The sequence below is a fragment of the Panthera leo genome, chromosome D2 (genome assembly GCF_018350215.1).
Source record: "Panthera leo isolate Ple1 chromosome D2, P.leo_Ple1_pat1.1, whole genome shotgun sequence".
In the NCBI taxonomy this organism is placed as follows: domain Eukaryota; kingdom Metazoa; phylum Chordata; class Mammalia; order Carnivora; family Felidae; genus Panthera; species Panthera leo.
The window spans coordinates 14,855,834-14,868,603 of record NC_056689.1 but is presented as its reverse complement, the minus strand read 5'-3'; the positions used below and the strand labels follow the sequence as shown (position 1 = coordinate 14,868,603).

The window sequence follows — 12,770 nt, the reverse complement described above, 5'->3', positions numbered from 1 at the left end:
ATGTGTTTGTTCCCTAGTAACAATTTATGCCAGACGGAGTCTAATGTGTAGCTGTGACTGAAATATTCCTTTAGGATTCAACTTGAATCTTAAATTGAATTAGCTGCATGAGATAAGCTTCTGAGGAAAGAACTTCTTCTAGGGGTAGAGAGTAATGGCCTTCAAAGGAAAATGGCGGCAGGGGAATGCTAGCACCGCCAGCTGATGCCTTCATAAAGACAAAATGTGGGAGAACAGAGCAGCTTAGCCAGAGATTTCCAGGCTGTTTGGAAACCCTGTGCTTTTAGAGACTTAGGTTAACATCTTTATTTACATGTTTTATTCTATCCCATACACACCAATGTGCCACATACTGTGTAAATAGTAGGGGCAATACAGAGATTGATACATTTCTATTAAGGTAGAAAATATCTCACCCATTTTTGCCATGATGTGCAAAGATGAGGGGTGTCTGGTAATCTTTGCACAAGTCCTACCTTATATTCTGTGTCATTTGATACTTCAGAAAGGATTGTCCATTCAAATGGTAATACAGAAGGTGGAGGATAGACCGCAGCAGAGAATCATGCAGCACCCTGCGGAAGGGACAAGAAGAGCTTCTATGAAGTGCTGCTCATGAGGCCAAGTGCAGTGGCAGAGCTGGAGCGTGTGAGTTGTGTCACTGTCTACCAGGCACGTAAGTTGTGTCTGGGGAGACAAAGCATATACATCCCGAACGATATGGAGAGATAGAGGACTAGCCATACTGTGTCACATTTTTCTCCTGAAAACTTACATTTTAAGAAGGAAAACAATAGTGGCTCAGTTGGTTAAGCATCCAACTCCTGGTTTCAGCTCAGGTCATGATCTCCCCGTTCATGAGTTCAAGCCCTGTGTCGGTGGTGTGGAGCCTGTTTGGGATTTTCTCTTTCTCTCCCCGTCTCTCTCTCTCTCTCTTTGTCCCTTCCTAACTTGTGCGTGTGCATGTGTGCATGCGCTCTTTCTCTCTCTCTCTCTCTCTTCTCTCTCAAAATAAATAAATAAACTTTAAAAAAAATTGGGGGGCGGATAGCAGCTCTGGGGGGCAGATAGCTAGTAGCTGGTAGCTGGTCTGACGCTCGAGGCTGGACCAGAGTGTTCTCCTGCTAATCATAAACAATTTCACAGACCACTAACGTCAGATGAGGTCGCTGTGTCCAAGACTCCTCCATAATCATGCTTGAGGAAAGACAAAAACAAGAACACGATGCAAATCACTAAAATGACTGAGCTTTGCTCTCTCCCGGCCAACGGGGGTGACTGCTGCTGCTTTCTCAGTTACGGCTTTAGCCTTGGTCCTCCACCCTCTAGATAAAGAAAAAAAAAAAAGCAAGCTACCCAGTCATGAAATTGTCTCAGCTTTCTGACAGCATCCAGTCGAAAGCAACTGCCTGCTTTCTGAAACCCTCTCCAAAACCACTCTATACAAACTGAAATCCTCTCCCTCCTGAGATGGTACCACCCTCTTCCTGAGATGCCGCCATGGTGCCTCAGAGTTCCCCCCCAGGGTGTATCTCTCTTCAGCTATTATGCTTTATTATTCATTTATTGCCTCCATTATTACCGCTGATGCAAATAATAAACCAGTTCTGACCACAGATGTGTTCCCGGTGGTCTTTGGCTGGTGGGTGTGAATTCAGTTAATTTTCACAATGACCACTTGAGGAGATTACTACTCTCATCCCCATTTCACGGATGACAAAACACAGAAGTTGAGTAAACAGGCTAAAGTGATCCAGCCTGAGAATGGCACAGGTGGAATGTTAACCTTGATGGCCTGGAACCTGAGTCTGCACCCTTTGCTGTTACCACACTACTCCACAATGAGAATGAAAAGGAGGGGTTAACAACATGCTAACCGCAGGATGAACAATCCATGCAAAAGGAATTAGAGAAGAAAAAGTAAAGGATGGAGTCTTTTTAAAGAGGGAAAACCAAGAGGGGCACCTGGGTGGCTTAGTTGGTTAAGTGGCCAAGTTTGGCTAAACTTGATCTCTCAGTCTATGGGTTAGAGCCCTGCATCTGGCTCTGTGCTGACAGCTCAGAGCCTGGAGCCTGCTTTGGATTCTGTGTCTCCCTCTCTCCCGTTCATGGTCTGTGTCTCTCTCAAAAATAAATAAACATTAAAAAAATGTTTCTTTAAAAAAAAGAGGGAAAGCCAACAAAAGTTTTTTTTTTTTTTTTTTTTTTAAAAGAATGCCTGGGCAGGCATCCATGGTTAGTGTAGGGCTGGTTCTTCCAGGCTAGAGTTACAAGACAGGAGACAGAAAGGCTGTGACTCCAACTACAGGTGCCTAGATCTCCAGAGCGATATGCCTAAGAGAAGGAGAAAATAATAATAATGTCTTGTTTATGTATAATCCACTTAGTAAAAGACACACCGGAGACAAGAATGATAATGCAGAGAAGTTTCTACATGGCTATTTTTGATGGCTGCCTGGTAGAGACCTCCCACCCTACTTCTATTTGGGGTGCTTAGAACTGCTGCGGTACCACATGGGATGCCAGTATTTATTGGGGAGGGGGCGTGATTCATTTCCTTCTCCTTTCTCCTCCTTCCAACTTCAAATTGATTTTAACAACTCTAGAGATCCCAATGCAATTTTGTGAACACCCATCCCCCATCTGCTCCAACCAATGAAAGTAAAAGTAGGCTCTAGGTATGTTAAAATCTTTTCGGTGGATTGAACATTTCGGCATGCCATTATATCAGTACATTTTGACGGGAACAGAAAAAAAAAAGTACTAGAAAGAGAAAGATCGTTAAAAACAAAAACAAGGTTCTGCTTCCAAGAAGATGGAGTAGACATACTTTTCCAGATGCCTTCCAATAATTACAATGAAAATCCTTGGGTATTATATATAAATAAGCAGGAGTTGACTTTGAAAGGTGGAGTGAAGAAGACAGGCTAACAGCTGAAGAGCAACATGGTGATGAGTTCCCTGGGTTTTGTTTTTGTTTCAAATCTAAGTCAGTGCTGAAGAAGCCAACAACATACAAACATCAACAGGCACAGGGTTTTGTTTTGTTTTGTTTTTAAAGAAAAGAAAAGAAAAAAGCCCTTTAAAATGCTGCCTAGTCTGTCCCAAGACGAAACTCTCAGAAATAACGGCTCCATTGCAACTGGCCCCCACCCCCAAGCACACACATGTGCACATAAATCTGTGGCTTCATCCCACATATGCCACCAAAAGCTGAGTGAGGTGTCTAGACCTCCACCCTCCCAAGAGCATATGACAAATCACTGCAAGTTTCCATAGGACTAGTGCCAGAAAAGGAGGACATTTTCATCCCCACCGAGTGGGAAGGAAGTGGCTACCCCAGCAGCATTAGTAAAGACCATATAAGAAACCTGGGCTCCAACCTGGACCCAACAGGGAGAAGGAGCACCCCTTCTCCACCCTCTCAAGTAGCGGTAGAATAGAAGATTGGGAATCTGGACTTTCACTGCAATCTCAAAGTAACGAGGCTGCACCCCACCCCCTTCCCTTGCCAGAGAGGTGTGTGAGAAAACCAGCTGAGTCAGAAGGTATAAATAAGATGCAGTCATAGAGCATAATATCCAAAATGTCCAGGTTTCAGCTGAAAAATCACCTGTCATAGCAGAAACCAGGAAGATCTTAAACTGAATTAAGGAGATAATCAATAGACACCTAGATGCCAGAGTTGTTAGAATTATCTGACAAAGATTTTAAAGCATCCAAATGTTTCACAAGCCATTACAGACATGCCTAAAAACAAATGAAAACAAAGCAAGTCTCAGCAAAGAAACAGAAGATAAGAAGAGCTGAGTGGAAACTTGAGAAGTGAAAAGTACGACAACCGAAATAAAAATTCAGTGGATAGACTCAACTCAAAAGCAACTGAATAAAGGAAAGATCACCTTTCCAACAAATGATTGCACGGTAACTGGATATCTACAGGCAAAAGGCAAACAAATAAAAACCTAAAGTCTCACATCTTTTTACAAAGATGAGTTAAGGACTTAAACGTAAAATGCAAAACTATATAACTTTTAGGGGAAAAAGAGGAGAGTATCTGTGAGACGTAGGGCAGGCAAAGAGTTCAGGCAAAGGATTGACACCCAAAATATGATCCAAAAAGGAAAATCTGATGCATTTGACTCCATCAAAATTTAGAACTTTTGCTCTGAAAACATCTCTGCTACAATGATGAAGACATTTCATTGCAAGTAATTCCTTGGTTCAGCACAAAAAAGAAATCATGGTAAAATGGAATTGAGGAGCAAGAAATCATTAGAATTTTCTTTTACATCTATGCAAAGATGAGATGGTCACGGAGTCTAACCCCTGTGAACATGGAGACCTCCCACCCATCAGGGATCGAGGGTGTGGTGTTTATTTTTTGCATTTGCATTTATAAATGACTTTGTCAAAGTCCTTGTGATAACATTTGGAAGAGAAAGTCCTTGGGATGACAATTCCTCCCTGATGAGAGAAAATGGGTTGTCAAGAGACAGACTAATTTATTCTCAGGGCCAGGAAGATCAATTCTCAGCCTGCTAGATGCCCCTGTTGATATTGTCCACGTTCCTGGACTAGTAACTACAGAATGTAAATAGAAATATATAGAAAGTGATTCACAGTTCCCAGTGTGTAGTTCTGTACTCCGATCCTGTGTGAAATCTAAGGGTTATATTAAGCATTTAATATATTTTCCTTAAGAACTATAAAAAATAAAGAGCCCAAATTAAAGTTCTTGTTAAGTCGATCAAAAATTCATTCAAGATGGATCACAGCCATACATGTAAAAGCTTGAATAACAAAGCTTCTATCAGGAAGCATAGAGAAATATCTTTGCACACGTGGTTTAGGCAAGGACTTATAAAACAAGAAGCCCTGATCGTAAAAGAAAAAGTTAGAAATTGGATTATACAAAATTAATTTCTCTGCTCTTAAAAAGATATCATCAAGACAATAAAAAGGCAAACCACCAACTCCAAAACTATTCGTAATACATATATCCGGCAAAGCACTTTTATTCAAAATATAGTTTTTAAAACCCTCTAAATCAGTAATTAAAAGAACAAATGGCCCAGTTCCTAAAATAGTAGGTCAAGTCTCTAAAAGACCGTACATAAAAGAAGCTAGATCAATGGCCAATAAGCACAAGGAAGGTGCTGAAAATTATTAGTTGTCGGGGCGATTCAAATGAAACTGTAGTGAACTCCTATTTGCATACACCAGGATGGCTAAAAACAGAAACAGACTGGTAACATCAACTGTCCGCAAAGGTGTAGAGCAAACGAACTCTCACACACTGTTGCTGTGGGTGCAAAATAATACCACCACCCCAGAGAACTGTTTGGCATTGATAAAGTTAAGCATACATCTACCCTATGACACAGAAATTCCATGCTTAGGTATTTGCCTCAAATAAGTGAAAACACATACCCACAAAACAGCCTGTACAAGAATGGGAGCCTCAAACTGGAAATAAACCAATGTTTGGCCATAAGAAAATAGCTAAACATATTGTACTTTATTCACACTCAACGATCAAAACATCTACCAGTCTCCTAAATAGGCAACAATATATTGCGAAAACATCATATTGAGTGAAAGAAGGCAAATGGAAAGGAGAGGAAGCAGATGTCATATAATCTCATTGATACAACTCAAAAGGCAGGTGAGAGTAACTGATGCTAACAGTTCAGTTCTGAGAGTGGGAAACATACCAAGAGGGACACAGGGAGCTTGTTGGGGGTGATAGAAGTATTATTTTGTTTTACACAGTGGTTACAGAGTCATATATAATTGACAGACCTCACCAATCTGCACATCTGCGTGTTTTACTTTATGTGAAAGAGGATCCCCTCGTGGTCAACTAAGGAAACAATTACATTATGAAGAGCAAAGGACACCCAGGTAATCATGGCTCTATCTCTGTGCCAGGGACTGTTGGGTGACTTGAAAGCTAAGGGTTACTCCATGTAATCCTCAAAGCAGTCCTAGGATTTAAATATTTGGGGCGCCTGGGTGGCTTAGTCCGTTAAGCGTCCGACTTCGGCTCAGGTCATGATCTCGCGCCTCCTGAGTTCAAGCCCCACCTTGGGTTCTGTGCTGACAGCTCAGAGCTCAGAGCCTGGAGCCTGCTTTGGATTCTACGTCTCCCCCTTTCTCTGCCCCTAACCCACTCGCATTCTGTCTTTGTCTCTCTCAAAAATAAATAAACATTAAAAATTTTTTTTTAATTGTTACCAGATTACGAAAGGTAGAATGCAAATTTTATGATATTGATATCAGTTAATAATGATGCATTTTTTTTAAAAGAGAGGAATCCAGAGATGCAAAACATTTCTCAAACTCATCCAAGGTAGTACAAATTACAAGTGGGTAACGTTGGTGTTTAAATCCGAGACTTCTGTCTATAAAACGTAGTAGTTCTTTCTTTTCCCCTCCCATGATTATCCCTCTAGCCACCGCTCAACTTCATTATTGCAATTTTGCCCAGCTGACATGCTTTATACATGCAAATATTTCTACCTGCTCTCAGTCATCTTAGTCTTCCATGATATTTTATCGTATTTCAAATTGTTATTATTAAAATATAGTTGACATATACTTTCAGGTGTACAAAACAGTGATTCGACAATTCTATTCATGGTAAATGTAGTCACCGTCTGTCACCATATGTTTTTACAGTATTACTGACTATAATCTCTATGCTGTATTTTTCACCTCTGTGACTTACTTTATTTTACAACTGCAAGTTCATACCTTTTAATCCCTGTCACCTATTTTGCCCATCCCTCCACCCACCTCCCCACTAGCAACCACCCGTTTGTTCTCTGTATTACAATATCACTAATTGGGGCTGCCTGGGTGGTTCAGTCGGTTGAGTGTCTCACTTTGGCTTGCAGGTTGTGGGTTTGAGCCCCACATCAGGCTACATGATGACAGCTTGGAGCCTGGAGCCTGCTTCAGATTCTGTGTACCCCTCTCGCTCTGTCCCTCCCCTGTTTGTGCTCTGTCTCTCTCTCTCAAAAATAAACTTTAAAAAAAGTCATCATTAATGGCATTCCCTGTGTTGTAGCTTCCATCCCCGTGACATATTCATTCCATAATTGGAAACCCGTGCCTCCCACTCTTCTTTACCCATTTTGTCCGTCCCCCGCTCCCCTCTGGCAACCAGTTTGTTCTCTGTATTTATAGGTCTGTTTGTGGTTTTTGTTTTTTGTTTGTTTCTACATTTGGCTTTTAGATTCCACACAGAAGTGAAATTATAAGGCATTTGTCTTTCTCTATCTGATTTATTTCACTTAGCATAATACCCTCTTCATCCATCCATGTTGTTGCAAATGGCATGAACCCATTCTTGTTTATGGCTGAGTAATGTTCCAGTGTGTGTGTGTGTGTGTGTGTGTGTGTGTGTGTGTGTGTGGAGACAGAGAGAGAGAGAATATACAGTATATACAAATCACATCTTCTTAATCCATTCATCCATCGGTGGGCACTTAGGTCTTTACTGTGATATTTTTATAAGATATACTCTGCACCTGTATGTTCCTCAGAACTTGATGATAGTTCTCCTACAAGCTCAGCACTCAGCTCTCACCCTGTGTTAGGGGCATCATTCCATATGCTGGGCTCTTCTATAGGTGAACAGGGCAGGTTCTTTGTTGAAATCCACATCTTTTTTTTTTTTTTTTAAGATTTTATTTTAAGTAATCTCTACACCCAACATGGGGCTCAAACTTACAACTCTGAGATCAAGAGTCCCTTGCTCTACTGACAGAACCAGCCAGGTGCCCCTAAATCTACATCTTAAAAACCAGTAGTTTTTTTTAATGTTTTTTTTTAATTTATTGTGAGAGATAGAGACAGAATGAGTAGGGGAGTGGCAGAGAGAGAGGGAGAGAGAGAGAATCCAAAGCAGGCTCTGTACTATCAGCACAGAGGCTAACAGGGCTCAATCCCACGAAGTGCGAGATCATGACCTGAGCTGAAATCAAGAGTCAGATGCTTAACCGACTGAGCCACCCAGGCGCCCCCAAAGCAGTAGTTTTGCCACTGTCTTATTGCGTTCTCTTTGTTTTAACTTTGGCAGAAAGGCCAGGTTAGAGGTTCAACCTTCTTGGACTTCAGGAAATGCCGCCTTCCTGAACATAAACCAAGGCAAAATACTGTACAGAGGACCCCCTGATGGGAATGGCCAGCTGGACTCCAACTCCCCGCCCAAGATTCGGTCTCTAGGTCATCTTGCTGACACTGCATTCAAGCAATGACAGCACCTTTGCCATCGCCCCAGTCACTATGCTGAGACCACGATTCCAGGAGAGACCTTTTGTTCCCGTCTAATTCCACTCCACTGACCTGAGTGTTATTCTTGTTTCAGAACCACGTCTTTATTACGGTCACTTTCTCATGCTTTCATACCTGATGAGAAAGCAGCTGGATACTTGAGTGGATTATATTCTGCATGGCTGCCTGACATTCTACCGGTTGTTAATGGAAAAACATGACCCTTTTCAATTCTTTAATTTAATTAGTGCCCTCCATTTTCATGTCACAAAATCAGGTCAGTTCTCAGTGGCCAGGAATTAACTGACAACTTGTTATGCCCAAAAGTTTGGGGATACAGAAAATAGAAAATATAGTCCAAGGAGATGAATGGTTTACTGCTTTATAGCACATAGCTGGCTGTTGCACAAGCGAATGCACTGAGAAAACACGACATTAGTACAAAATCTGACAAGCGCTCTGATACTCAAGGCACAAGGTGGGAAGTGGGGTGGAGGTGGCTAGAGAGGTGGAAAAGCAGTACCCTTGAAAGAGAGCCACTGCTCTGGCCCCGAAACCTTAGAACATCCTGCTCTGGACCTCTTTGGACCACCTTTTGCCCCTTGGGGAGAAAATATGCAGGACCAAGGACACATGCCCACCTGAAACCCATTGCCTTACCCTCTAGACAAAGATCTGAATACCTAGCACTGCAGTATTCCTTGCCTGAAGGAATACCCCAGTCTGCTTCCATGGCTTGGGTGGGGTCTTTTCTGGATCCACACCCAAGGTAAGACCATCCCACCAGCATGTGTTTGTAGGCAAGATAGGTAACCAAGGGCTGGCTACTGGCAAAGGTTTTGGATGGAGTTAGAAGTTGGTGTTGGCGTGGTCTGTGTGGCATAAGAGGGAAGCAGAAGTAAGGGGAGAAGGGAGTCAGAGGCAGGCCGGAGACTTGGGCCCAGGTACCAGCTCTCTCCATGCAGACATGTTCTGGCCTAAAACTCAGATGAGTCTGAGACTTGCCAGTTCAAGCCTGGATTTCTAAAACAGGAGAATAAAACACGTTTTGTCTGCCAGTTTGATAAGTTGATTTATAACATCTACAGACATTGCATGTGAGCCTTTATTTTCATTCTTGGCTCTACTCTTTAGAGGTGAGCCTGCAGCGGAGGACCCTGTGTGGCACAAGGTCTCTGCCTATGGGCAGTGGCATCTCTGGAGATGTTTATCTAGGGCGGTGACATATGTCTAGAAAGCTTGCCTTCTCGAGCGTGGAGCTTGGTCGTGAGTGAGCATTGACAGAAGGGAGGCCAATTCGAGAGCTTTGGCAACATTTTTAAGGAAAAGATGATGTAGGCTTAAACTAAGATGGTGACAGGGCGTGGAGAAGAAACATAGTAGAACAGTATTTCTGAGCTTACAGGTGACAGTTTTGGGGAGCTGATGCATGTCCTTCACAGGACAGGAGCTTCAGACACAATGGTTCCTCTGTGGAACCATTTGCTCCAACATCCCACCTGCATTAGTTTCCTATTGCTGCTGTAACAAATTACTACAAATTTAGAGGCTTAAAACAATACAAATGTATTAACAGTTCCAGAGGCCAGAAGTCTGACAGGTCCCACTAGGCAGAAATCAAGGTGTTGGCAAAACGACATTCCTTTCTGGAGGCTGTATGGGAAGATCCATTTCTTTGCCTTTTTCAGATGCCAGGAAGTACCCGCATCTCGTGCTCCAAGATCCCTCCCTCCATTGTCAAAGCCAATGAAGTGACGGCAAACTGTGTCCTTCTCAATGGCACATCACCCACCTCCCTCTTTCAGTTTTACATACATTGATTACATTGGCCCCTCCTGGGTAATCTAGGATCCATATGTCTACTTTAAGTTTAGTGGATTAGCAACCTTATTTCTCCCTTGTCCTGTAATATAACATTCTCCTAGATTCTGGGGATTGGGGTGTGGACATCTTTGCCTGCCACACCATCTTAGAATGTGCTTTCCTGCCCCTCTGGGCCCTGTGGCTGGGATCACTCATCACGAGTGAGTTGGTGAAGCTCGTTAGGGCAAGATACTTTACCACTTTATAAACTGAAAATGAAACACGTTAATTATGTTTTAAACTCCATATGGTGTTGCCTAAAAACCTCATGTGTTTCATGTAATCTGGAACTGGGGAACCCACAGAATATGCTGTCCATTCATCCCTAGGGTTGTTCTGCCTATGGCTGGGTCGACGACATTCTCTCTAAGTTTTGAAGGTGCCTCCTTCCTCAAAATCCTTTCTCCTAACGGGCCATAGTTAGGTCCTTTCCATGGGCTAGGTTTCTGTTACTCCAGAGGTAACCTGTTAAAATTCAGTCCTCTACACTTGGTTGCCAGATTATTGTACACGCGGTGTGAAGAATGTGGCCCTTACAGACACTGTCTTTCAGCAGAAGGAGAGGAAAGTAAAGAGAACTATCTGTAGTGTGAGGTGGGGTGTCCTGAGGGCTGTGGCAGGATGATTCTAGGGAGCGCAGGGGTACACAGAGCGGGAGACCCTACAGGCAAAACTGGGTGACCTCATCGTTCTGGAACTGGCCTTCCTGGTAACCAAAGTCTTCTGCTCATCACGTCATTCTCCCCTCCAGGCTTGTTTTATGTATTCCCTAGGCAAACGAGTGAGATGCGTTGTTTTCACAGTTTTTCTGCTCTCCCTGCTACGGAATTCAGTTCTGAAGCTAAGGTAGAGTCCCGTGGAGCTGTGGACTGCATGCCCAGGGAAGGCAGCCGTGCACAATGGGGGCTCCCAAGACACAGCCATCCATCCCATGGTCGGCACAGCCCTGACCTGACTGCAGAGCCAAGAGTAATTCACAGTATCCTCTGTAATAGTTCATGTGGAGGCTTTGTACACAGAGCAATACATGGGGTACCACGGAAAGAGACAGAGTCTTGGATTTTTCCAGTGCTTTCTGTGCATGAATATTTTCAGAGATTGTTTTGCTTCTGGCCTTGTAATGAGGAGGCTGTGGAACATTTGAGACTTACTGGGGAGTTATTAGTATTTCTGATGCAGTTTCTGTCAATTCCCTCCTCCACATCTTTCTGCCAAAACTAAGAAACACAATTTTGGAAAATGTATTGAACGTGCTAAGGGGATTGCAAATTGAAGCTCACTCAAAACCCAGAACAGTGAAGGAAACCTCTCAAGGCTTCTTCTTACGATGAAAAGAACTCACCCAAAACTGTACATATAAAGTACAATATTTCAGATGACAAGTTGAATAGCTAAATATCAAGTTCATTATCTTATATAATGGTGATGAGTCCTATACTAAGAGATACTGACTTTTTCATTATGTACTAATTTCACTTGATATTTTAAAATTCCAGATGGATCAGATGGCTTTTTTTCCAAATAAACAACCTATTTGTGTTGAATTAGAGTAATTTTGGTGACTATTCTTTCACCCAACATCTCAGTCAATTTAGTTTCCATATTAACCCTCCAAAACAGAGCTCACAGTGGTTGATGAAGTTATAGTAGCCATTGGCCTGGTTACCAGATTGGAGTGAGGGCCATGGGAAGGGCATTGCTATGATCAATGCTGTTGCCAAAGTACGACAAATCTGTGCCTCAGCTGTACACCAAAGGGCTCAGTATCTATTTTACATACTCCATATTTTATCTTAGTCCTTCCACCCTTACATTCCTCTAGCTTTATTTCACTGCTATTAAAAATACACAGTATTTGGCTTTATGAAGTTTTAGAGCAAGAAAAACAAAGCTATGTTGACACAAATCACCATAGTAGTTGCCTGTGTGTGTGTGTGTGTGTGTGTGTGTGTGTGTGTGTGCAGGTCACTGTGAAGGGTGTGGAGAAGATCTTGTACCTTGTTTTACACGGTGGTCCGATTCGTCAAAATTCATCAAAGTGGACACTTACGTATGTATTTAATTGTGCAAAAAACTACCTCCAAGATTGGGCTAATTTAGTGCTTTGTGATAAACAAAATGTAGTGAAGGAACCAGGTAACCTTATTCTTCCCTTTTCTCCACCTCTTCACCTCTGAAATGAGCAGTCTACCATCTCGGGACAGCTCTGGCATGTCAAGGAATGCCAAGTGCAATTTTAGAAGATGGTGTAGGGTGCCTGGGAAGAATTATGAAGAAGACTTCAGGATCTGGAGTTGGCCATTGGATTAAGATTCTTGAAGGAAGAGGAAAGACCCAGGTTTTGGTGGCTCATCATTGGATTGTCTTGGGCGAGACAGTCACCCTAATGTGTGCTCACCCTAATGGACAGAAGAGCTCAATTATGTCAAGATTAACTGACTAGGGACAAAAAGGGTCTTTCTGGAGTGTGAGGCTGTGTGTGAGACAGAAAAATAGGTCACACATTCTTAAAAAGAGGGCACAGCAACCAGACCTTAGCAGGAGTGAAATCATCAGCCAAGATTCTTGGAGTCACTCTTTTTTGCCAGATGGAAAAGGTATTGGGGCCCCAGCCATTCTCCTGA

General features: G+C 42.6%; 1 long non-coding RNA gene across 1 annotated transcript; it reads left to right on the top strand.

The window, feature by feature from the left end:
• Window positions 1–492: 492 nt before the first annotated feature.
• Window positions 493–9,430, top strand: LOC122202593. Its single transcript, XR_006194750.1, has 3 exons — window positions 493–648; window positions 5,804–5,907; window positions 8,090–9,430. It is a non-coding gene; the product is annotated as an uncharacterized LOC122202593 (long non-coding RNA).
• The last annotated feature ends 3,340 nt before the right edge of the window (window positions 9,431–12,770 follow it).